Source organism: Salmo salar, unplaced genomic scaffold (assembly GCF_905237065.1).
Source record: "Salmo salar unplaced genomic scaffold, Ssal_v3.1, whole genome shotgun sequence".
Lineage (NCBI taxonomy): Eukaryota > Metazoa > Chordata > Actinopteri > Salmoniformes > Salmonidae > Salmo > Salmo salar.
This window is the reverse complement of record NW_025548801.1, coordinates 7,498-35,373: the sequence shown is the minus strand read 5'-3', so window position 1 is coordinate 35,373 and position 27,876 is coordinate 7,498. Positions and strand designations below refer to the sequence as shown.

Here is a 27,876-nt window from a genome sequence, read left to right as displayed (position 1 = left end):
TAATATCAAATTGATCAGAAGTGCAGGGTAGACATTGTTAATGTTGTAAATGACTATTGTAGCTGGAAACAGCAGATTATTTTATGGGTTGTCTATAGTCGAAGTTGGAAGTTTACAAACACCTTAGCCAAATACATTTCAACTCAGTTTTTCCCAATTTCTGACATTTAATCCTAGTAAAAATTCCCTGTCTTAGGTCAGTTAAGATCCACACCTTATTTTAAGAATGTGCCATGCCAGAAAAATAGTAGAGAGAATGATTTATTTCAGCTTTTCTTTCTTTCATCACATTCACAGTGGGTCAGAAGTTTACATACACTCAATTAGTATTTGGTAGCATTGCCTTTAAATTGGTAACTTGGGTCAAACATTTCGGGTAGCCTTCCACAAGCTTCCCACAATAAATTGCCTGAAATGTCCTTTTCCTCTTGACAGAGCTGGTGTAACTGAGTCAGGTTTGTAAGCCTCCTTGCTTTTTCAGTTCAGCCCAAATTTTCTATAGGGTTGAGGTTAGGGCTTTGTGATGGCCACTCCAATACCTTGACTTTGTTGTCCTTAAGCCATTTTGCCACAACTTTGGAAGTATGCTTGGGGTCATTGTCCATTTGGAAGACCCATTTGCGACCAAGCTTTAACTTCCTGACTGATGTCTTGAGATGTTGCTTCAATATATCCACATAATTTTTCTACCTCATGATGCCATCTATTTTGTGAAGTGCACCAGTTCCTCCTGCAGCAAAGCACCCCAGAAACATGATGCTGCCACCCCATGCTTCACGGTTGGGATGGTGTTCTTCGGTTTGCAAGCTTCCCCCTTTTTCCTCCAAACTTAACGATGGTCATTATGGCCAAACAGTTCTATTTCTGACCAGAGATTTCATAACCTTTTTTTCTCCAAAAAGTACGATCTTTGTCCTTATGTGCAGTTGCAAACCATAAATCTGGCTTTTTTTTATGGCAGTTTTGGAGCTGTCGCTTCTTCCTTGCTGAGCTGACTTTCAGGTTATGTCGACATAGGACTCGTTTTACTGTGGATATAGATACTTTTGTACCTGTTTCCTCCAGCATCTTCACAAGGTCCTTTGCTGTTGTTCTGGGATTGATTTGAACTTTTCGCACTAGGACACATCTCTAGGAGACAGAACACGTCTCCTTCCTGAGCGGTATGACGGCTGCGTGGTCCCATGGTGTTTATACTTGCGTACTATTGTTTGTACAGATGAACGCAGTACCTTCAGGGGTTTGGAAATTGCTCCCAAGGATGAACCAGACTTGTGGAGGTCTACATTCTTTTCTGAGGTCTTGGCTGATTTCTTTTGATTTTCCCATGATATCGAGCAATGAGGCACTGAGTTTGAAGGTAGGCCTTGAAATACATCCACAGGTACACCTCCAATTGACTCAAATTATGTCAATTAGCCTATCAGAAGCTTCTAAAGCCATGGCATAATTTTCTTAAATTTTCCAAGCTGTTTATAGGCACAGTCAACTCAGTGTATGTAAGCCTCTGACCCACTGGAATTGTGATACAGTGAATTATAAGTGAAATAATCTGTCTGTTAACAATTATTGGAAAAATTACTTGTGTCATGCACAAAGTAGATGTCCTAACCGTCTTGCCAAAACTATAGTTTGTTAAGAAGAAATTTGTGGAGTGGTTGAAAAACGAGTATTAATGACTACAACCTAAGTCTATGTAAACTTCTAATTTTAACTGTACATAGGCATACAGAGGCCCATTATCAGCAACCATCACTCCTGTGTTCCAATAATCCAAGTTTATCATTTTAAAAGGCTAATTGAACATTAGAAAACCCCTTTAGCAATTATGTTAGCACAGCTGAAAACTGTTGTTCTGATTAAAGAAGCAATAAAACTGGACTTCTTTAGACTAGTTGAGTATCTGGAGCATCAGCACTTGTGGGTTCGATTACAGCCTCACAAGTACTCAACTGGCAGCTTCATTAAATAGTACCCGCAAAACACCAGTCTCAAAATCAGCAGTGAAGATGCGACTCCGGGATGCTGGCCTTCTGCAAAGAAAAAAGCTGCAAAGAAAAAGCCATATCTCAGACTGGCCAATAAAAAAAAAGTTTAAAGATGGGCAAAGAACACAGACACTGGACAGAGGAACTCTGCCTAGAAGGCCAGCATCCCAGAGTCGCCTCTTCACTGTTGACGTATTTAATGACGCTGTCAGTTGAGGACTTTTGAGGCGTTTGTTTCTCAAACTAGACACTCTAATGTACTTGTCCTCTTGCTCAGTTGTGCACTGGGGCCTCCCACTCCTCTTTCTATTATGGTTAGATCCAGTTTGCGCTGTTCTGTGAAGGGAGTAGTACACAGCGTTGTATGAGATTTTCAGTTTCTTGGCAATTACTCGCATGGAATAGCCTTAATTTTCAGAACAAGAATAGACTGACGAGAAAGTGCTTTGTTTCTGGCCATTTTGAGCCTGTAATCGAACCCACAAACACTGATGTTCCAGATACTCAACTAGTCTAAAGAAGGACAGTTTTATAGCTTCTTTAATCAGAACAACAGTTTTCAGCTGTGCTAACAAAACTGGAGGTAAGAAGTGTTATATTATCATTCACCACGCTGGCTTGAAATCTCCAGCTCTCACAATGACCATATGCCACTCAGCCTTGTCTTGTCATGAAGCTGATCTAATCTGTGATTCTGTGGTGTTTCTAACAGGGGTTGAAAATCAACCTACAGAGCCTCACAGTCCAGTTTGAGATGGCTGCTGATGACAAGGTCCAGTGCCAGGAGGAAGTGACCCACACCAACCAGACTATCGAGCAGGCCAACCAGCTGGTCAAGGGCCTGGAGGTACAGAGAGGAGGGGCTGCGGTGGGGGTCAGTCCTGTCATGCCTGATACACACTATAGAGCCAAACCCAGCTGCTTTGGGCTGGGTAGTGGTTACACATCCACCATAGTTTCTGGAACCGTGCTGGAAAGGAAAATGGGAAAAGAAAATACCTGAGCCAGCAACGCACGGTTCGGCCATATAGTGTGTATCAGGGATCAGTGTGTCTCACCTGGCATGGAAGTGACTTGTCACAGAGCCCGAGGAACGCTGTCTACCAGGAGGTGGGGTTGACAGAAGTGCATCAGTAACCTGGATGAGGACTTGTTATAATGTCCCTGTGATCTGGCTGTAGTGTGATGGAGGGGAAGGAGCTTCAGGTCTGGCTAGCCAGCCTGTTGGGGATCAGGGAGGATGGAGAGGGAGAGTGGGATGGACCACAGCAAACGCACCATTAAACTGGGCAACTGTCTCTGTCTGGCCCACGGCCCAGTGGAGAAGAGATGGCAGGAAGGCTGCATGGACCGTACACTCAAGCTGGGCAGCAGACTGGCCTGAAGGTGTGTGTGTGTGTGTGTGTGTGTGTGTGTGTGTGTGTGTGTGTGTGTGTGTGTGTGTGTGTGTGTGTGTGTGTGTGTGTGTGTGTGTGTGTGTGTGTGTGTGTGTGTGTGTGTGTGTGTGTGTGTGTGTGTGTGTGTGTGTGTGTATTCGGTACACGTATAGATATGTATACATTGTAATTGATGCTGCTCTTCATATTTTGGCTACAGTGTCTTCTATTCTACTCACATCAAGTCCAGGTGTTGCATCTTAAAACAAAGTGGTTCTGTGGGGATACAAAAATGTTTACGTCGGTCCGTTAATAATGTGAAATCCAATAGGAGTCATGTGTTTCTGTGGTGGCCATACTTTCTTATTCAACAAAACAAATGTGGCTAGCATGGGACAGCTTGGCTTTTCCACATATCAAGATAAATGATATGTCTTTGTGGCATTGATCTGGAAGCCACAGTGTTTAGACTAATACATCAGACTATATTTAATCATTAACTTACCTCACAGGCTCAACAGCTGTTGGAAATTAAAAACGCTTCACCCCAAGACTGAGTGATATTACAGACAACCCATAATGCATTAGGGTAAAATTATAGTGATTTTTATCTGTCTGGGAATTTATTATGCCACATATTCTGGCCCCATGGGCCCTTGTGAAGAAACGCCACGTGTGATTTACCGTGTTCAGGCTGTCACAGCTGGTCATACTATGGAAGGATTAAATGGACGCTAAATAGATGCTGAATGAATTTGCAGGAAAACTTTCAAAGCCAGTTTGGTGGAATTAGTGTTGTATACTTTACTGCTTTATGTTTTTCTAGTTTGGCTGATAGACTCAGTGGAGAAACATATTTCAGCCTTGATGAACCTTTCATCCCATAGTTTGAAATATTTGAGGTGCTTTGAAGTTAAATGCATATACCAAGTTTCCAGTTTATTCTAAAGGTTACTACATACATACACTGTAGACTACGTTTCATGCTGCTTTTGGTGGTGTATATTGTCATGAAGAAGCCTGGTGTATGTGTGTGTGTTCCAGTCAGAAAAGGAGCGGTGGTCCCAGGCAGGAGACTCTGTGTGGTGATGTTCTCCTCACCTCAGATTCTGTCTCCTACGTGGGTCACTTCACCAGGCCCTACCAACACCAACTGCTCTACGAAGCCTTGATACCCTTCGTACAGTCACAACGGGCAAGATCCCGAATGGCACCCTATTCCCTATGTAGTTCACTACTTTTGACCAGTAGGGCATTATAAAGCTGCTCCTTTATCCTTTATCGTGTAAATATGTCTAAACTGTTTTTATTCATGGTCTTTAATTGATTTTATTTTAACATTTTGATTTTGGATGTTAATTAGGATAACCCGCCTGGAAATGAATCTTTGTGAAGCACTGTTGCCTCTCTCTCTCTATCGGCCTGCATAGTTGTACAATCTGTACCCCACACACAGCCAACAGAGTGACATCACCGCCTCACTGCTGTCGGTTCCAAATGCCACCCTATTTATTATTTAGTGCACTATATAGTGAACAGGGTTCCATCTGTCTGTCTCTCCGTGTGTTCCAGGTCTCCATCCCCCAGAAAGACGGCCTGGACCCTGTCCTCATGCTTACAGACGATGCCACCGTGGCTGCCTGGCACAACCAGAGCCTGCCAAACGATAGGATGTCCACAGAGAACGCTGCCATCCTGACCACCAGCGAGTGCTGGCCACTCACGATGGACGCCCAGCAGCAGGGCATCAAGTGGATCCGCAGGCGCTGTGGGCCAGAGCTCAGGGTGGAGCAGCTCCACCAGATGGAGTGAGAGAGGGAGGGCGTTGTTTTGACTCATTTCATTAATGATAGTAGAGATTTCAGAGGGGGGGTGAAAAAGGAATGGAAGCAAGTTGGACTTGGAACATTGATGGTCACAAGGGTTTGGTTTGTATCACTGGACAGTGTCTATCCAAGTGGTCCAGTCTGTTTGTACTTTAGCCAAACATGTACAGTAGGGTATGATAACCATAGAAGATTTGGTGTCTGGACAGTAGATACAGGATGGGACCAGGCTAATCACTGGTCACTACTAAGTATTCAGACCCCTTGACTTTTTCCACATTTTGTAACGTTACAGCCTTATTCTAAAATTGATTCAATTATATATTTTTCTCATCAATCTACACACAATACCCCCCTAATGACAAAGCGAAAACAGGTATTTAGAGATTTTTGCAGATTTATTACAATTTAAAAACTGAAATATCTTATTTATATAAATATTCAGACCTTTTGCTATGAGACTCGAAATTGAGCTCAGGAGCCTTCTGTTTCCAATGATCATCTTTGAGAAGTTTGTACAACTTGACTGGAGTCCACCTGTGATAAAGTCATCTAATTGGACATGATATGGAAAGGCACACACCTGTCTATATAAGGTCCCACAGTTGACAGTGCATGTCAGATCACAAACCAAGCCATAAGGTCGAAGGAATTGTCTATTGTCTGTAGGGCTCCGAGACAGGATCGTGTCGAGGCACAGATCTGCTGGAAAGGAACCAATCATTCTTAAATAGAAGAAGTTTAGAACCACCAAGACTATTCCACGAGCTGACCGTCCAGCCAAAATGAACAAGCAATCGAGGGAGAAGGGCTTTGGTCAGGGAGGTGACCAAGAACCAGATGGTCACTATGACAGAGCTCCAGAGATCCTCTGTGGGGATGGCAGAACCTTCCAGAAAGACAACCATCTCTGCAGCACTCCACCAATCAGGCCTTTATGGTAGAATGGCCAGACGGAAGCCACTCTTCAGTAAAAGGCACATGACAGCCCACTTGGAGTTTGCCAAAAGGTACCTAAAGGACTCTCAGACCATTAGAAACAAGATTCTCTGGTCTGATGAAACCAAGATAGAACTCTTTGGCCTAAATGCCAAGTGTCATGTCTGGAGGAAACCTGGCACCATCCCTACGGTGAAGCATGGTGGTGGCAGCATCATACTGTGGGGATGTTTTTCAGTGGCAGGGACTGGAAGGCTTGTCAGGATCGAGGGAAAGATTAACGGAGCAATGTATAGAGAGATCCTTGATGAAAACCTGCTCCAGAGCGCTCAGGACCTCAGACTAGGGAGAAGGTTCACCTTTCAACAGGACAACGACATAAGCACACAGCCAAGACAACCCAGGAGTGGCTTTGGGACAAGTCTCTGAATGTGCTTGAGTAGCCCAGCCAGAGCCCGGACTTGAACCTGATCTCTGGAGAGACCTGAAAATAGCTGTGCAGCAATGCTCCCTATCCAACCTGACAGAGCTTGAGAGGATCTGCAGAGAAGAATGGGAGAAACTCCCCAAATACAGGTGTGCCAAGCTTGTAGTGTCATACCCAAGAAGACTTGAGCTGCTTCAACAAAGTACTGAGTAAAGGGTCAAAATACTTATGTAAACGTTATATTTCAGTTTTTATGTATATTTTTTGGGCAAAACATCCACAAAACCTGTTTTTGCTTTGTCATTATGGGGTATTGTGTGTAGATTGATGAGGGAAAAAAGATTTCATCCATTTTAGAATAAGGCTGTAACATTACAAAATGTGGAAAAAGTCAAAGGGTCTGAATACTTTCCGAATGCACTGTATATTTTTTTCAAATTGATTGACGAGAAAGGTATCATCCAATCCATGGGTTATCTCACTGCACCCTCATATGCCATGTCTTGAAATATGCAGACAGGTGGATTAAAATACATTTACATTGTAATACTTCTGACAGCCAACTTCCTAACTCCGCCCATAACTCCGCCCATTCATGTGTCTTTGGGCTTGCCAGTTACAAAATGTAAAAAAGTATTCAAGTTACCTCTTCCAGTGAATCATTCTGGTTACACTTTAAATGAAATACTTACTGTACGTTTAATGCTTTATAACATCCTTTATAATGCCTTATAATATAATTGTAAGTGTATTATAAGTCATTATACAGGATGTTATAAAGTATAATTCATATGTATTTTCTCTAAAGTGTTACCATCATCATTCTCCACAGGTATTTGGCTGTGTTAGAGCGAGCCCTTGCCTATGCAGAGACTGTTCTGATTGAGAACCTACAGGAGAGTGTTGACCCAGTCCTGGAGCCACTACTGGGGAGATAAACACAAGAGACTGTTCTGATTGAGAACCTATAGGAGAGAGTTGAGCCAGTCCTGGAGCCACTACTGGGGAGATAAACACAAGAGACTGTTCTGATTGAGAACCTATAGGAGAGAGTTGAGCCAGTCCTGGAGCCACTACTGGGGAGATAAACACAAGAGACTGTTCTGATTGAGAACCTATAGGAGAGAGTTGAGCCAGTCCTGGAGCCACTACTGGGGAGATAAACACAAGAGACTGTTCTGATTGAGAACCTATAGGAGAGAGTTGAGCCAGTCCTGGAGCCACTACTGGGGAGATAAACACAAGAGACTGTTCTGATTGAGAACCTATAGGAGAGAGTTGACCCAGTCCTGGAGCCACTACTGGGGAGATAAACACAAGAGACTGTTCTGATTGAGAACCTATAGGAGAGAGTTGACCCAGTCCTGGAGCCACTACTGGGGAGATAAACACAAGAGACTGTTCTGATTGAGAACCTATAGGAGAGAGTTGACCCAGTCCTGGAGCCACTACTGGGGAGATAAACACAAGAGACTGTTCTGATTGAGAACCTATAGGAGAGAGTTGACCCAGTCCTGGAGCCACTACTGGGGAGAAACACCATCAAGGAAGGAAGGCAAGTAGTGACAATGGTCCTTGGTTTGACCTGTCCCTATACAGATCGACTGGCTCAGGAATCCACCAATGAAATCTCTAGGTGGGGCAGTTTCCCAGACACAGATTAAGTCTAGTCCTGGACTAAAAAGCACTTTCAACTGAGAATGTCCATTGAAAGTGCTTTTTAGTCTAGGATTAGCCTTAGTCTGTGTCCAGGAAACCAGCCCTGGAGGAGACAAACAGTGAGATTTTTGTCATTAAGACACAGTAGCCCTATACAATTATCATACTGTGCACAATGTGCTTTTTCTGCAAAAGTTATTTATTCTATAGTTGTGCCTATAGCCTGTAACCAGTCTTGTCTACACATTACTAATCGATCCATGGTTTTATATCCCTTTTGATATAGAAGTCAATACTATCCCAACGTGTCTAAATATGGGCCTGTGGGACAGTATTTTACAGTATCTGCGATCCCGAATGGCTGCGAACCCTATTCCCTATATAGTGCACAACCCTATGGGCCCTGGTCAAAAGTAGTGCACTACATAGGGACTAGGGTGCCATCTGGGACACAGACAATGCCAGAGGATTTGCCTGACTGACGCTAGAGTCTCACTGAGCGGTAGACAGCTCCAGGGACATGACTGACTGGGAGAGGATTGCTCCTTGCTCTTTAGATTCTAGATGCATTTGTATTGCGTGTTCTGAGTCCCTGAGGCAGATGTATGGATCTCCCCCTCTGACGTCTGGTGATAGATGTTCATTGGCCTGCTCATAGTCTTTATGTGGTGAATACTGAACAGTTATTCTTCAGTGGTTAGCCCTGAAAAGTGGGCAGCCAGCCTCTCTTGTGGGTTAGGGACTTGTGCCTTTCCCTCTCTGAAAACGAATGGGAACAACACAACACCACCACCACTCTCAACAGTGGTCAGGAGTGTATCCAGGACAATCTCCAATACAGATCATTAGTCTACATAGGCTTATTATCAGGCTACATAGGTCTAGCATTAGGCTACGTAAGCCTGTAGTTTGTAGTTGATTTGGTCATTTGCCGTAGCGTAGGTTATGGGAAGAATGATGAATCCACTATGATGTGAAATGGATGTGGATGTATTTCAATCTATTACACTGAGTCCCTTTGAACCAATGGAGCAAATAATCCAATCCCCAAGCATATTCATTCACCTCCACACCACCGTTATGATTATCTGAGTTCAATCCTCTAAATGAACAACATATCACAATGTAACAGGAAGTATCTACGGTGCAAACGGAAAAAATAAAAATACTATAAATCGACCTCTTCTCAACCATCAACACACATCTTTCTTGTTCCTTCCTTTCCCTGTGAAACCAAAGTGTGTGTGAATATTACTGAACATCTAAGACTGGACATGTATTGAACTCCTAACAGATCCAGTGCTGCTGCTGTCTGCCGACCCGTGACAATTCATCCCTGTGGTAAATCTGATTAGAAATTCATCCGCTGTAGATGACCTGCGCTTGTTTTTGCTTGTGATTAATACAACCTGCTGTGATGGCCATGATGGATACGGTGAGGCTCCACAGCTGAAGTTCATTAATAATTGGAATGTTGTAGAGTGTGAAGTAATGAATACTAATTATTTCCTTTCATGGCTGACGGAGGACTACAAACCAATCCATCAGCCCAGGACTTTCATTTGGTGGAGTAATGGTTCTATCAATAGTACATTCATTTTTGCTTGTGAAGATATAGAGTGTAACAAGATCCGGGCCATGGGAAACCTGGGCCCTAAAAAATTGGGTCCGTAGCCTGACATGGGAAGGGTAATTAGTGAAAAATGAAAAGCCACCGGGTCGGGTTTGTCCAGCCTCTGCTAATTGAATTGAAATGGAGGAACAGATAAATACTGTATTGGCTGCTTTGGGAGACTATAGATTATCTCGTGGATACAGTTAAGATTATTCCCTTGTGGTGAACATTTGAAACTTTTCAAAGTTTGGAGAAGCATGAGGATTTCTGACCAGAGGGCTTCTGGTTTAAAGGGATACTTTGGGATTGTGTCTACTTCCCCAGTCAGATGAACTCATAGATACCATTTCTATGTCTCTGTGTCCAGTATGAAGGAAGTTAGAGGTAGTTTTGCGAGCCAATACTAACATGGCATTAGTGCAATGACTGGAAGTCTATGGGTATCTATTAGCATACAGCTAATTTATTTTGCCGGGACGCCGTACCGGACCGCACCGGCTAACTTTCACCCCTGTGTATGTGTGTGTATATCGGAGGTGTTGGGGGAAAAGCAGAAGGCATATTTCCATCCCATGTGGACTAATAAAGTCTATCTTATCTTAGTTATTGCGTCTATCTTAGTGTATAATTATGTTCATGATAACCAGGTCAAATGAATCATACAGTAGCCTGTAGTTTAGTATCACTGGTGTTAGAACAACAAGGTAAAAAAATACTGTTCAGCCTCTCTGATGTACAGTAGTTTGTACAGTAGCTCTGGTTTAGGATGTCTACTAGCGTCAAGACTTAAATTCCATGTGTTATTATATAGGCCTACTGTTTTATAGTCTAGTTAGTAGAGCAATGCGCACTCCATTTCACCATGTTAGCTACAAATGAAATGTACTTATGGCTACGCTGAAATAGGGAGAAATCTGGAGCATGACTGAGGCCCTAGTTCATAACTCATTGTGTTAACTGACACACACACACACACAGGTGGTGGAGGCCAGAGAGATCAAGACAAAGATCAACGAGGCCAGAGAGCTCTACCGTCCTGCTGCCCAGAGAACCTCTTTGTTCTACTTCATCATCTACAACCTGCACAGAATCAACCCCATGTACCAGTTCTCCCTCAAGGTGATTATAACCTCTTATAAACCTCTTATAACCCCACATACCAGTTCTCCCTCAAGGTGATTATAACCTTGTATAAACCTCTTATAAACCCATGTACCAGTTCTCCCTCAAGGTGATTATAACCTCTTATAAACCTCTTATAACCCCACATACCAGTTCTCCCCTCAAGGTGATCATAACCTTGTATAAACCTCTTATAAACCCATGTACCAGTTATCCCTCAAGGTGATTATAACATCTTATAACCCCACATACCAGTTCTCCCTCAAGGTGATTATAACCTTGTATAAACCTCTTATAAACCCATGTACCAGTTCTCCCGCAAGGTGATTATAACCTTGTATAAACCTCTTATAAACCCATGTACCAGATCTCCCTCAAGGTGATTATAACCTCTTATAAACCTCTTATAACCCCACATACCAGTTCTCCCTGAAGGTAATTATAATCGCTTATAACCCCATGTAACAGTTCTTCCTGAAGGTGATTATAACCCCATGTACCAGTTCTCCCTGAAGGTGATTATAACCCCATGTACCAGTTCTCCCTCAAGGTGATTATAACATCTTATAACCCCACATACCAGTTCTCCCTCAAGGTGATTATAACCTTGTATAAACCTGTTATAAACCCATGTACCAGATCTCCCTCAAGGTGATTATAACCTCTTATAAACCTCTTATAACCCCATGTACCAGTTCTCCCTCAAGGTGATTATAACATCTTATAACCCCACATACCAGTTCTCCCTGAAGGTGATTATAATCGCTTATAACCCCATGTAACAGTTCTTCCTGAAGGTGATTATAACCCCATGTACCAGTTCTCCCTGAAGGTGATTATAACCTCTTATAAACCTCTTATAACCCCATGTACCAGTTCTCCCTCAAGGTGATTATAACATCTTATAACCCCACATACCAGTTCTCCCTGAAGGTGATTATAATCGCTTATAACCCATGTAACAGTTCTTCCTGAAGGTGATTATAACCCCATGTACCAGTTCTCCCTGAAGGTGATTATAACATCTTATAACCCCACATACCAGTTCTCCCTGAAGGTGATTATAATCGCTTATAACCCCATGTACTAGTTCTCCCTCAAGGTGATTATAATCGCTTATAACACCATGTACCAGTTCTCCCTGAAGGTGATTATAATCACTTAAAACCCCATGTACCATTTCTCAATGAAGTTGATAACCTCTTATAAACCTCTTATAACTCCATGTACCAGTTCACCCTCAAGGTGATTAAAACCTCATATATCTCCATGTACCAGTTCTCCCTCAAGATGATTACAACCCCATGTACCAGTTCTCCCTCAAGGTGATTATAACCCCATGTACCAGTTCTCAATGAAGTTGATAACCTCTTATAAACCTCTTATAACCCCATGTACCAGTTCTCCCTCAAGGTGATTATAACATCTTATAACCCCACATACCAGTTCTCCCTGAAGGTGATTATAATCGCTTATAACCCCATGTACTATTTCTCCCTCAAGGTGATTATAACATCTTATAACCCCACATACCAGTTCTCCCTGAAGGTGATTATAATCACTTATAACCCCACGCACCAGTTCTCAATGAAGTAGATCACCTCTTATAAACCTCTTAAAACTCCATGTACCAGTTCTCCATTAAGGTGATTAAAACCTCATATAACTCCATGTACCAGTTCACCCTCAAGGTGGTTATAACCCCATGTACCAGTTCTCCCTCAAGGTGATTAGAACCTCTTATAACTCCATGTACCAGTTCTCCTTTAGGGTGTTTAATATCTGGAGTCATACTTGTCAAGTGTTTGTGTAGTCACTCACTACTCTCATAGCTGGTTGAGACACATGGGGGAAACTCCCTGGGGTGTAATAGAACAGTTAATCACACTATGGACCTATGAAATCCCCTTTCTCTCTGTACCTGTCTCTCTGTACCTGTCTCTCTGTACCTGTCTCCCTGTACCTTTCTTCCCTTTCCTGTCTCCCTGTATCTTTCTCCCTGTACCTGTCTCCCTGTATCTGTATCCCTGTACCTGTCTTCCTGTACCTGTCACTCTGTTTCTTTCTCTCTGTTCCTGTTTCCCTGTACCTGTTTCTCTGTTCCTGTCTCCCTTTTCCTGTCTCCCGGTTCCTGTCTCTCGGTTCCTGTCTCTCGGTTCCTGTCTCCCTGTTCCTGTCTCCCTGTACCTGTCTCCCTGTACCTGTCTCCCTGTACCTGTCTCTCGGTTCCTGTCTCTCTGTTCCTGTCTCCCTGGACCTGTCTCTCGGTTCCTGTCTCTCTGTACCTGTCTCCCTGTACCTGTCTCTCGGTTCCTGTCTCTCTGTTCCTGTCTCCCTGGACCTGTCTCCCTGGACCTGTCTCTCTGTTCCTGTCTCCCTGGACCTGTCTCCCTGGACCTGTCTCTCGGTTCCTGTCTCTCTGTTCCTGTCTCTCTGTTCCTGTCTCCCTGGACCTGTCTCCCTGGACCTGTCTCTCGGTTCCTGTCTCTCGGTTCCTGTCTCTCTGTTCCTGTCTCCCTGGACCTGTCTCTCGGTTCCTGTCTCTCTGTACCTGTCTCCCTGTACCTGTCTCCCTGTACCTGTCTCCATGTTCCTGTCTCCATGTTCCTGTCTCTCTGTACCTGTCTTTCTGTACCTGTCTCTCTGTTCCTGTCTCTCTGTTCCTGTCTCCCTGTACCTGTCTCCCTGTACCTGTCTACCTGTTCCTGCCTCCCTGTACCTGTCTCCCTGTATCTGTCTCCCTGCATCTGTCTCCCTGCATCTGTCTCCCTGCATCTGTCTCTCTGCATCTGTCTCCCTGTATCTATCTCCCTGTATCTGTCTCCCTGTATCTGTCTCCCTGTATCTGTCTCCCTGTATCTATCTCCCTGCATCTGTCTCCCTGCATCTGTCTCCCTGTACCTGTCTCCCTGTATCTGTCTCCCTGCATCTGTCTCCCTGCATCTGTCTCCCTGCACCTGTCTCTCTGCACCTGTCTCTCTGCATCTGTCTCCCTGTATCTGTCTCCCTGTATCTGTCTCCCTGTACCTGTCTCCCCGTATCTGTCTCCCTGTATCATCTCCCTGTATCTGTCTCCCTGTACCTGTCTCCCTGTATCTGTCTCCCTGTATCTATCTCCCTGCATCTGTCTCCCTGTATCTGTCTCTCTGTATCTGTCTCCCTGCATCTGTCTCCCTGTACCTGTCTCCCTGTACCTGTGCTCGAGACCTTCAACACAGTCTTCCACAAAGCAATAGAGCGAGCGGAGTGGGATGAGGACGTGAGGGCCAGAGTGCTCTCCTTGACCGAGGCCGTCACCTACTCAGCATTCCTCTACACCAGCCGGAGCCTCTTCCAGAGAGACAAGTCAACCTTCCTGTTACACAATGCCTTCCAGGTAAGTGGCCCAGGGCAGCCCCAAAAGGTTGGCCCCCCGTGTCATTCTCATAAATCAAAGCACTTATTCTGGCCCCACATTAGCTTCAATTAGAGGCCGTCAGCGGGACAGAAGGACCATACGCTGCTTTTGATTAGCTCTCCCACCTGGCCTGGCCAAAGCTGTTCAGACTGTTACCTCTGACAGCGGGTGTGGCCTGACGGCAGAATGCTAATAACTGTCATAGCCACCTGCCTGTCGCCAACTGTTCTCAACTCCACTGTGAGAAAGTGTCTATAGTAAGGCTGTCATTCGCATGGTCGTGACTTCACATGTCTCAGATTAATGTTTCTGGTAGCCGAGGCCATAATCTTGTTTGATCAAAAACTTTATTGATAGGATAGAAGTTCTGATCTGAAAAATCACCTTTTCTAATCTATACCTGTTGTTATATCTCTGTCTCTCCTCTCCAGATTCTGCTGACCCGTGGGCAGATTGAGGCCCAGGAGTTGGACTTCCTGTTGTATTTCTCAGTGGAGCCCAGCGTAGCCAGCCCTGTCTCGTTCCTGTCCCCACAAGCCTGGGGAATCGTCAGGGTAACACACATCTCCAAGGCTGCACCTTAAATCACACCCTATTCCCCATAGAGTGCAATAATCACACCCTATTCCCCATAGAGTGTAATAATCACACCCTATTCCCCATAGAGTGCAATAATCACACCCTATTCCCCATAGAGTGTAATAATCACACCGTATTCCCCATAAAGTGTAATAATCACACCCTATTCCCCATAGAGTGTAATAATCACACCTTATTCCCCAGAGAGTGTAATAATCACACCCTATTCCCCATAGAGTGCACTAATCACAGCCTATTCCCCATAGAGTGCACTAATCACACCCTATTCCCCATAGAGTGCACTAATCACACCCTATTCCCCATAGAGTGTAATAATCACACCCTATTCCCCACAGAGTGTAATAATCACACCCTATTCCCCATAGAGTGCAATAATCACACCTTATTCCCCATAGGGTGTAATAATCACACCCTATAACCCATAGAGTGCAATAATCACACCCTATTCCCCATAGAGTGTAATAATCACACCCTATTCCCCATAGAGTGTAATAATCACACCCTATTCCCCACAGAGTGTAATAATCACACCCTATTCCCCATAGAGTGCAATAATCACACCTTATTCCCCATAGGGTGTAATAATCACACCCTATAACCCATAGAGTGCAATAATCACACCCTATTCCCCATAGAGTGTAATAATCACACCCTATTCCCCATTGAGTGCACTAATCACACCCTATTCCCCATAGAGTGCAATAATCACACCCTATTCCCCATAGAGTGTAATAATCACACCCTATTCCCCACAGAGTGTAATAATCACACCCTATTCCCCATAGAGTGCACTAATCACACCCTATTCCCCATAGAGTGCACTAATCACACCCTATTCCCCATAGAGTGCACTAATCACACCCTATTCCCCATAGTGCACTAATCACACCCTTTTCCCCATAGAGTGCACTAAAATGAGTGCACTAAGAAGTACAGTAGCACATTGTGTGTGCGATCCAACTGGCAGCTTATTCCCTATGTAGTACATTACTTTTGACCAGGGCCCATAGGGAATAGGGAGCCTGCACTGGGACATTGGCAGCTTAGGGTGGTGTGATGATGATGATCTCCTCAGACCCTGTCTACCCTGGATGAGTTCCGGGGGGTTGGACCAGGACATTAAGGGCTCAGCCAAGCACTGGAGGAAGATGGTAGACTCAGAGTGTCCTGAGAGAGAGGGGTTTCCTCAAACCTCCCTGCAGAAACTCATTATGCTGAGAGCCATATACCCTGACAGAATGACCTACGCCCTCAGGTGAGACATCAGTTGTGTCCCAAATGGCCCCCTATTATTCCTTATATAGTGCACTACTTCTGACCAGGGACCATGGGGTTCTTGTCAAAAGTAGCATACTATGTAGGGAAAAGGGTTCCATTTGGGACTGAGACATCAGCACTACATATTCTACAGTATTCTTTCATTTCCGGTGAGGAAGTGTAGCCCCTGCACATGTTTGTAAACGGACTTGGACTTGGTGAATGTAAATGCAACAGTTTTATGCACTTCAAGCTTTGACAGTAAGGAAGTGATAGTAACATAGTGTATTTCACCTCTATCAGTCCCATAGTGAGTAGGTAACTAAATCTGTGACTTGAACTGTGACATGAGCTTTGTGGAGGAGAGCTTGGGAGCGAGGTATGTGGACGCTGCCAAGCTGGAGAGCAGCCCCTCCACCCCTGTGTTCTGCATCCTCTCTCCTGGAGTGGACCCACTCAACAATGTGGAGAACCTGGCTACACAACACTACACAAACACCGAGTTGCCAACTTTCCTCCTGGAGAGCTACTGGGTTGAGCAGCAGACTCCAATCCTATTCTCACTGTAACCACCTGATTCAGATGCATCCTGATGATAAGAAGCACGTGGGGACTGTGGAGAGATATTCAGAGTGTCTTGTGTCCTGTGTTATGGGTTTGAGGCTGGGTTTCTCCATAGAGTTGGGGACACTACACAACATGTCTCTGGGTCAGGAGGAGGTGGCTGACAGGGGCCCTGCAGATTGCCTCTCAACACAGACACTGGGTCATCCTGCAGGTAGGGAACAGCAGACACTGGGTCAACCTGCAGGTAGGGAACAGCAGACACTGGGTCATCCTGCAGGTAGGGAACAGCAGACACTGGGTCATCCTGCAGGTAGGGAACAGCAGACACTGGGTCATCCTGCAGGTAGGGAACAGCAGACACTGGGTCATCCTGCAGGTAGGGAACAGCAGACACTGGGTCATCCTGCAGGTAGGGAACAGCAGACACTGGGTCATCCTGCAGGTAGGGAACAGCAGACACTGGGTCAACCTGCAGGTAGGGAACAGCAGACACTGGGTCATCCTGCAGGTAGGGAACAGCAGACACTGGGTCAACCTGCAGGTAGGGAACAACAGACACTGGGTCAACCTGCAGGTAGGGAACAGCAGACACTGGGTCATCCTGCAGGTAGGGAACAGCAGACACTGGGTCAACCTGCAGGTAGGGAACAGCAGACACTGGGTCATCCTGCAGGTAGGGAACAGCAGACACTGGGTCATCCTGCAGGTAGGGAACAGCAGACACTGGGTCAACCTGCAGGTAGGGAACAGCAGACACTGGGTCATCCTGCAGGTAGGGAACAGCAGACACTGGGTCATCCTGCAGGTAGGGAACAGCAGACACTGGGTCATCCTGCATGTAGGGAACAGCAGACACTGGGTCAACCTGCAGGTAGGGAACAGCAGACACTGGGTCATCCTGCAGGTAGGGAACAGCAGACACTGGGTCATCCTGCAGGTAGGGAACAGCAGACACTGGGTCAACCTGCAGGTAGGGAACAGCAGACACTGGGTCATCCTGCAGGTAGGGAACAGCAGACACTGGGTCAACCTGCAGGTAGGGAACAGCAGACACTGGGTCATCCTGCATGTAGGGAACAGCAGACACTGGGTCATCCTGCATGTAGGGAACAGCAGACACTGGGTCATCCTGCAGGTAGGGAACAGCAGACACTGGGTCATCCTGCAGGTAGGGAACAGCAGACACTGGGTCATCCTGCAGGTAGGGAACAGCAGACACTGGGTCAACCTGCAGGTAGGGAACAGCAGACACTGGGTCATCCTGCATGTAGGGAACAGCAGACACTGGGTCATCCTGCATGTAGGGAACAGCAGACACTGGGTCATCCTGCATGTAGGGAACAGCAGACACTGGGTCATCCTGCAGGTAGGGAACAGCAGACACTGGGTCATCCTGCATGTAGGGAACAGCAGACACTGGGTCATCCTGCAGGTAGGGAACAGCAGACACTGGGTCATCCTGCAGGTAGGGAACAGCAGACACTGGGTCATCCTGCAGGTAGGGAACAGCAGACACTGGGTCATCCTGCAGGTAGGGAACAGCAGACACTGGGTCATCCTGCAGGTAGGGAACAGCAGACACTGGGTCATCCTGCAGGTAGGGAACAGCATTTGTCAGTATGGAAGTATTTCTCTGACTCAGAGGGGTTGGGTTAGATGCCAAACAAACATGTCAGTTGAAGGCATTAAGTTGTACAACTAACTGGGTCTTTCCCTTTGATTAGAAGGTGAGAACGAAAACCAAGTCTTTCGGCCCTCCAGGACAGGAATTGAGCATCCTGCTGTACACGGTAATACAGTAGAGAAGCCTAGACTAGTGGTAGTCTGGAGGGTCATAGTGACTGTATGATGTTGTTACAGCAGCCAGACTAGACTAGTGGTAGTCTGGAGGGTCATAGTGACTGTATGATGTTGTTCCAGTCAGCAGCCAGACTAGACTAGTGGTAGTCTGGAGGGTCATAGTGACTGTATGATGTTGTTACAGCAGCCAGACTAGACTAGTGGTAGTCTGGAGGGTCATAGTGACTATATGATGTTGTTCCAGTCAGCAGCCAGACTAGACTAGTGGTAGTCTGGAGGGTCATAGTGACTGTATGATGTTGTTCCAGCAGCCAGACTAGACTAGTGGTAGTCTGGAGGGTCATAGTGACTGTATGATGTTGTTCCAGTCAGCAGCCAGACTAGACTAGTGGTAGTCTGGAGGGTCATAGTGACTGTATGATGTTGTTACAGCAGCCAGACTAGACTAGTGGTAGTCTGGAGGGTCATAGTGACTGTATGATGTTGTTCCAGCAGCCAGACTAGACTAGTGGTAGTCTGGAGGGTCATAGTGACTGTATGATGTTGTTACAGCAGCCAGACTAGACTAGTGGTAGTCTGGAGGGTCATAGTGACTGTATGATGTTGTTCCAGTCAGCAGCCAGACTAGACTAGTGGTAGTCTGGAGGGTCATAGTGACTGTATGATGTTGTTCCAGTCAGCAGCCAGACTAGACTAGTGGTAGTCTGGAGGGTCATAGTGACTGTATGATGTTGTTCCAGCAGCCAGACTAGACTAGTGGTAGTCTGGAGGGTCATAGTGACTGTATGATGTTGTTACAGCAGCCAGACTAGACTAGTGGTAGTCTGGAGGGTCATAGTGACTGTATGATGTTGTTCCAGTCAGCAGCCAGACTAGACTAGTGGTAGTCTGGAGGGTCATAGTGACTGTATGATGTTGTTCCAGCAGCCAGACTACACTAGTGGTAGTCTGGAGGGTCATAGTGACTGTATGATGTTGTTCCAGCAGCCAGACTAGACTAGTGGTAGTCTGGAGGGTCATAGTGACTGTATGATGTTGTTCCAGCAGCCAGACTAGACTAGTGGTAGTCTGGAGGGTCATAGTGACTGTATGATGTTGTTACAGCAGCCAGACTAGACTAGTGGTAGTCTGGAGGGTCATAGTGACTGTATGATGTTGTTACAGCAGCCAGACTAGACTAGTGGTAGTCTGGAGGGTCATAGTGACTGTATGATGTTGTTCCAGTCAGCAGCCAGACTAGACTAGTGGTAGTCTGGAGGGTCATAGTGACTGTATGATGTTGTTCCAGCAGCCAGACTAGACTAGTGGTAGTCTGGAGGGTCATAGTGCCTGTATGATGTTGTTCCAGTCAGCAGCCAGACTAGACTAGTGGTAGTCTGGAGGGTCATAGTGACTGTATGATGTTGTTACAGCAGCCAGACTAGACTAGTGGTAGTCTGGAGGGTCATAGTGACTGTATGATGTTGTTCCAGCAGCCAGACTACACTAGTGGTAGTCTGGAGGGTCATAGTGACTGTATGATGTTGTTCCAGCAGCCAGACTAGACTAGTGGTAGTCTGGAGGGTCATAGTGACTGTATGATGTTGTTCCAGTCAGCAGCCAGACTAGACTAGTGGTAGTCTGGAGGGTCATAGTGACTGTATGATGTTGTTCCAGTCAGCAGCCAGACTAGACTAGTGGTAGTCTGGAGGGTCATAGTGACTGTATGATGTTGTTCCAGTCAGCAGCCAGACTAGACTAGTGGTAGTCTGGAGGGTCATAGTGACTGTATGATGTTGTTCCAGTCAGCAGCCAGACTAGACTAGTGGTAGTCTGGAGGGTCATAGTGACTGTATGATGTTGTTCCAGTCAGCAGCCAGACTAGACTAGTGGTAGTCTGGAGGGTCATAGTGACTGTATGATGTTGTTCCAGTCAGCAGCCAGACTAGACTAGTGGTAGTCTGGAGGGTCATAGTGACTGTATGATGTTGTTCCAGTCAGCAGCCAGACTAGACTAGTGGTAGTCTGGAGGGTCATAGTGACTGTATGATGTTGTTCCAGTCAGCAGCCAGACTAGACTAGTGGTAGTCTGGAGGGTCATAGTGACTGTATGATGTTGTTCCAGTCAGCAGCCAGACTAGACTAGTGGTAGTCTGGAGGGTCATAGTGACTGTATGATGTTGTTCCAGTCAGCAGCCAGACTAGACTAGTGGTAGTCTGGAGGGTCATAGTGACTGTATGATGTTGTTCCAGTCAGCAGCCAGACTAGACTAGTGGTAGTCTGGAGGGTCATAGTGACTCTATGATGTTGTTACAGCAGCCAGACTAGACTAGTGGTAGTCTGGAGGGTCATAGTGACTGTATGATGTTGTTCCAGTCAGCAGCCAGACTAGACTAGTGGTAGTCTGGAGGGTCATAGTGACTGTATGATGTTGTTCCAGCAGCCAGACTAGACTAGTGGTAGTCTGGAGGGTCATAGTGACTGTATGATGTTGTTCCAGTCAGCAGCCAGACTAGACTAGTGGTAGTCTGGAGGGTCATAGTGACTGTATGATGTTGTTCCAGCAGCCAGACTAGACTAGTGGTAGTCTGGAGGGTCATAGTGACTGTATGATGTTGTTCCAGTCAGCAGCCAGACTAGACTAGTGGTAGTCTGGAGGGTCATAGTGACTGTATGATGTTGTTCCAGCAGCCAGCCAGCGACAATAGAATAGAGCACCTGATTCAACATGATTATCTCCCTTCTTGATCTGAGCCAGTGAACCTAAGGCAATTTGGTTCAATTTGGTTCTATCAATTTGGTTCAATGAATTTGGTTCAATCAATTTGGTTCAATCTAAAGCGTGATTAGATTAGATCAGCTCAATCAGCTGCTTCGTTTCTTGGCTGGAACAAAAGTGTTTAGGTCTTGTTTCTAGAAACATTTCCCCTCATTAAGAAACGTTAATGAACACATAAAATACAATATATACTGTATAGTGTGTGTGTGTGTGTGTGTGTATTGTTTCAGTCAGAAAGTGCACCTGGTGGCGCGTTGGTTGCCCTCTCTGGAAGCCCTCCTGAAGAGGACCGGGGCGGCCACGATGACTACCGGGTGTTCATCAGCGGGGAGCCAGCGCCCATCCCTGACCAGCACATCATCCCCAGAGACATCCTGGAGGACGCCAGCAAGATCCCCAACGAGCTACCCTCCGGCAGGCATGCCAGTCTGCACGCTGCCTTCCACAACTTCAACCAGGTCAGAGGCAAACATATGGCTGATTAAAAAAAGTTGTTTTGAAGATATAGAATTTAAGTGATGCCTTGTGAAATGAGCAGGGTTCAGAGTTTTTCCTGGTCAAGGTCATGCGGTGAAGGAAAACTCAGTGCCCTACAGTAGTTAATATTTACAGCAGCTGCCTTTCACCTGTAGTGAAGCCCTCTTAAGGCAGCTGCCTTTCACCTGTAGTGAAGCTCTTACAGCAGCTGCCTTTCACCTGTAGTGAAGCTTTCTTACAGCAGCTGCCTTTCACCTGTAGTGAAGCTTTCTTACAGCAGCTGCCTTTCACCTGTAGTGAAGCTTTCTTACAGCAGATGCCTTTCACCTGTAGTGAAGCTCTTACAGCAGCTGCCTTTCACCTGTAGTGAAGCTCTTACAGCAGCTGCTTTTCACCTACACCTGTTGTGTTCAGCGCATGTGACAAATAACATTTGATTTTGATAGCTATTGCTCTCTCTCTGTCTCTGTTTACAGGATACCCTGGAGATGTGTTCTCGGGAGCAGGAGTTCAACAATCTGTTCTTCTCCCTCTGCTACCTCCATGCCTGTGTGACGGAGCGCAGGAAGTTTGATCCCCAGGGCTGGAACAGATCTTAACCCTTCAACACAGGAGACCTGGTCATCTCTGTAAACGTGCTCTGCAACTACATGGAAGCCAACACCAAAGTAATGCTCAAATTCCCAAAACCTTCCAAAAATCCCCAGGTTTTCCACAAATCCAGGTTGGAGGAATCAGGATTTACTCCGGAATGATTTTACCCTTCACTATGCTCCGCCCCCCTTGGTTACTGTTGCAACCTCAGTCAACATTTTCCTGGGAAGCCTGTTTCCCCATACGAACCACTGGCAAAATCCCCTCACAATGATCTCAAACTGTTGGGTATGTGGTGGCACCCGATAGTTTAATCGGGTGGTTGTGGTGGACTGTCATTACAGTTGCTTCACAGGAACCTGGTAAAATTAAGGTTGTAGTGTGTCTAGCCACTGGATGGTTCTGAATGCACTGTCACCATGCAGCCAAACCTAGTAACTAGGAGTGTGCCGATCTCGTCATACTCGTGATTCGTAATCGTATCCGTTTTATCACACTCGATACTCGTAATCGGATTTACTGGCGATCGGAAAACCCGGAAGTGCACTTTAAATGCCGGTAAAGGCTATGCCTCAGGTCTACATTACTGCTCTATCACTTAGAGTGCATCATTATGTTCCTTCACTCATTCACACATTGTTCAAAGATAAATGACCCCGACAGATGAAAATGCACATGATTTACTTACTTAGTCCTATTTAACTATCAATGAAATAGGCCAAAAAATTGCCTAATGCATGGCTGGCTACTGCAGCCTGTATTTATTCCAGACACAGATTCAGATGAAGGTAGGCTAATGCAGCCTGTATTTATTCCAGACACAGATTCAGATGAAGGTAGGCTAATACAGCCTGTATTTATTCCAGATACAGATTCAGATGAAGGTAGGCTACTGCAGCCTGTATTTATTCCAGATACAGATTCAGATGAAGGTAGGCTACTGCAGCCTGTATTTATTCCAGACACAGATTCAGATGAGGGTAGGCTACTGCAGCCTGTATTTATTCCAGACACAGATTCAGATGAAGTTAGGCTACTGCAGCCTGTATTTATTCCAGACACAGATTTAGATGAAGGTAGGCTAATGCAGCCTGTATTTATTCCAGACACAGATTCAGATGAAGGTAGGCTAATGCAGCCTGTATTTATTCCAGACACAGATTTAGATGAAGGTAGGCTAATGCAGCCTGTATTTATTCCAGACACAGATTTAGATGAAGGTAGGCTAATGCAGCCTGTATTTATTCCAGACACAGATTCAGATGAGGGTAGGCTACTGCAGCCTGTATTTATTCCAGACACAGATTTAGATGAAGGTAGGCTAATGCAGCCTGTATTTATTCCAGACACAGATTCAGATGAAGGTAGGCTACTGCGGCCTGTATTTATTCCAGACACAGATTCAGATGAAGGTAGACTAATGCAGCCAGTATTTATTCCAGACACAGATTCAGATGAAGGTAGGCTAATGCAGCCTGTATTTATTCCAGACACAGATTCAGATGAAGGTAGACTACCGCAGCCTGTATTTATTCCAGACACAGATTCAGATGAAGGTAGGCTACTGCAGCCTGTATTTATTCCAGACACAGTGTAATGGCTGCATGTCGGTGGCAGGGAAGTCAGGCGCAGGAAAACGAACTTGGTATAAACAGAGTTGTTCAACAAGTGCTCATAAAACTCCAAAACCAAAATATACAAAAAATAATATAAGTGGGTACAAAACCCGTCGCGCACCGACACATGACTTACACAAACATACAATAAAACAATCTCCGTGTCACGTCCTGACCAGTAGAGAGAGTATTTGTATTGTAGTTTGGTCAGGACGTGGCAGAGGGGTATTTGTTTCTTATGGTTCGGGTTGTGTGTGTTATTAAAGGGGTGTTATATCCTCTTACATCTAGACGTTCCGCTAGCGGAACACCTGCTCCAATATCCAATGATAGGCGTGGCGCGAATTACAAACTCCTCAAAAATACAAAAACTTCAATTTTTCAAACATATGACTATTTCACAGCATTTTAAAGACAAGACTCTCCTTTATCTAACCACACTGTCCAATTTCAAAAAGACTTTACAGCTAAAGCAAAACATTAGATTATGTCAGCACAGTACCAAGCCAGAAATAATTAGACACCCATTTTTCAAGCTAGCATATAATGTCACAAAAACCCAGAAGACAGCTAAATGCAGCACTAACCTTATACAAACTTCATCAGATGACACACCTAGGACATCATGTTACACACAGCATGCATTCTTTTGTTCAATAAAGGTCATATTTATATATAAAAACAGCATTTTACATCGGCGTCTGACGTTGACTAACTATTTTCCCCTCAAATGCGTCCCGGGAAACAGTGCATAATTCCCTTGCTAGAGATTCCCCCGTTAACTGTAAGTGCTGTTATTGTGAAACGTCTAGAAGCAACAACGGCTCAGCCGCGAAGTGGTAGGCCACACAAGCTCACAGAATGGGACCACCGAGTGCTGAAAGCGAGTCCTCGGTTGCAACACTCACTACCGAGTTTCAAACTGCCTCTGAAAGCAATGTCAGCACAACAACTGTTCTTCAGGAGCTTCATGAAATGGTTTTCCATGGCCAAGTAGCCGCACACAAACCTAAGATCACCTTGCACAATGCCAAGCGTCGGCTGGAGTGGTGTAAAGCTTGCTGCCATTGGACTCTGGAGCAGCGGAAATGAGCAGTGAAAATGCATTCTCTGTATTGATGAATCACGCTTCACTCTCTGGCAGTCCGACAGACGAAACTGGGTTTGGCGGACACCAGGAGAAGGCTACCTGCCCAAATGCATAATGCCAAGTGTAAAGTTTGGTGGAGGATAAATAATGGTCTGTGGCTGTTTTTCATGGTTTGGGCTTGGCCCCTTAGTTCCTGTGAAGGGAAATCTTAATCCTATAGTATACAATGACATTGTAGACAATTCTATGCTTCCAACTTTGAGGCAACAGTTTGGGGAAGGCTCTTTCCTGTTTCAGCATGACAATTCCCCGTGCACAAAGCGAGGTCCATACAGAAATAGTTTGTCGAGATCTGTGTGGAAGAACTTGACTGGCCTGCACAGAGCCCTGACCTCAACCCATCGAACACCTTTCGGATGAATTGAAATGCCAACTGTGAGCCAGGCCTAATCGCCCAACATCAGTGCCCGACCTCACTTATGCTCTTGTGGCTGAATGGAAGCAAGTCCCCACAGCAATGTTCCAACATCTAGTGGAAAGCCTTCCAAGAAGAGTGGAGGCTGAAATTAGCAGCAAAGAGGGGGACCAACTCCATATTAATGCCCATGATTTAGGAATGAGATGTTCGATGAGCAGGTGTCCACATACTTTGGTCAAATAGTGTATCTTCACATCTCCACTCACACAGCCAAACCTATCATATCACTGTATCTCCACTCACACAGCCCAACCTATCATATCACTGTATCTCCACTCACACAGCCCAACCTATCCTTTCACTGTATCTCCAACACACAAAGAAAGAATCCTGTCATTATTATACTGTTGTGCCCCTCATTCACACTAACAACACGTAATGTGTTTTTCTCTTCCTATTACTCCGGTCACAACCAATTATCTCCTCAGATTCTGCCCCCCCAAAAACGAATGTCCTTCATTATGTTAACTAAACACTAACCTGTATGTGCTTACACAGAGAATTCATTAGGGGGGCAATGAAGCGTTGTTCTCTGTGTAATTACACGCAGGCCGACGTGACAGTTCGCCACGCCGCATAAGTGATCGCTGCAATTACTGCTGAAGAAGGAAGTCATTTGCTAAACAATACAGGTACAAATGGTTGTGATCTCCATTTTTTGTCATTTGTTATTATAAATCACGTTTCTTATCTTTCCTCCTTCACCCTCACGGATCATCATCAGTCGTTCTGCCCCTGAACAAGACAGTTAACCCACTGTTCCTAGGCCGTCATTGAAAATAAGAATTTGTTCTTAACTGACTTGCCTAGTTAAATAAAGGTAAAATATCTATATTTTCTAATAATCTCAGAGATGGCCTGTATGCCAAACGGCACCCTATTCCCAATGTAGTGCACTACTTTTGACAAGGACCCGTAGGACAGGTCAAAAGTAGTGTACTATGTGGGGGAATAGTGCACCATTTGGCAGTAAGAGAGTGTCCATTTTGACACCTGTTATGTCGTCTGAGAAAATGTGGCCTTCAAAGCAAATCTGGTGCCTGCTAGTGTAGCAGACATGAGTCGGTCGCGGATGCTCATTGTGATGGGTAGCCCAGCCTGCGACTTCAAAATCAGTGTTGGCCCTCGGGCAAATAGGGAATTTCCTCTTGGTCTAATGGTCTAATGGTCAAGACGTTGGTTTCTCCAGCATTAAGCCTGGGTTCATCCCTCAGGTTACACTAGCCCAGTTATCCAATATGTTGTTCATTCAGAATCAGCTTTGATACTGTGGCACCTTGGATATATTGTGCCATGGCTTATGGCCTTTAGTAGCAGATAACGGCAACATTCAGTGTGTTGTGATTTCAGACAAACATTTTAGACTGATCCAATGAACCATTGATTTCTGTTCAACATGTTGTATCAAGACTGCCCAAATGTGCCTAATTGGTTCATTAATAACTTTTCAAGTTCATAACTGTGCACTCTCCTCAAACAATAGCATGGTATTATTTCACTGTAATAGCTACTGCAATTATATTAACAAGAATTTAAGCTTTCTGCCAATATCAGATATGTCTATGTCCTGGGAAATGTTCTTCTTACTTACAACCTCATGCTAATCGCATTAGCCTACGTTAGCTCAACCGTCCCGCAGGGGACCCACCGATCCTGTAGAGGTTAAAAAAAAAAAAGTTAATATGCAGCTATGCTAGCTTTCGCTTTTAAGCTAGCTGATAGCAGATTTGATTCATGAAATTGAACATTTGATCCTATTTAGAAAATTGATTTCTGTTACAAAAGCATGCATTTCATAATCCCCCCCCCCAAAAAAAATCTAAATTAAAATGACCTAGAGCAGTGTCCCAGTTTGACAGTAACAGGATGTCCCCGTTTGACAGTAACAGGATGTCCCAGTTTGACAGTAACAGGATGTCCCAGTTTGACAGTAACAGGGTGTCCCAGTTTGACAGTAACAGGGTGTCCCAGTTTGACAGTAACAGGGTGTCCCAGTTTGACAGTAACAGGGTGTCCCAGTCTGACAGTAACAGGATGTCCCAGTTTGACAGTAACAGGATGTCCCAGTTTGACAGTAACAGGATGTCCCCGTTTCACAGTAGGCCATTGGCATACTGGGACACTGTCAACATTCAAAATAAGAAAACCATTTACAGTCATTTTGATTCACAATTACATACAAAATATGTTGTAATAAGACACTGAATATGCTTTCTTATTTTTTTTATAACCTTCACATTATTTACCTCCGAACGCTATGTCATTTGACTTACTGTTATGCCTCTGGAG

At 45.1% G+C, this 27,876-nt stretch overlaps 1 pseudogene; it reads left to right on the top strand.

Annotated features, from left to right (window-relative positions):
- LOC123733303 (dynein axonemal heavy chain 11-like) overlaps positions 1-27,661 on the top strand; it is a 38,114-nt pseudogene extending 10,453 nt beyond the window's left edge.
- Positions 27,662-27,876: the final 215 nt, after the last annotated feature.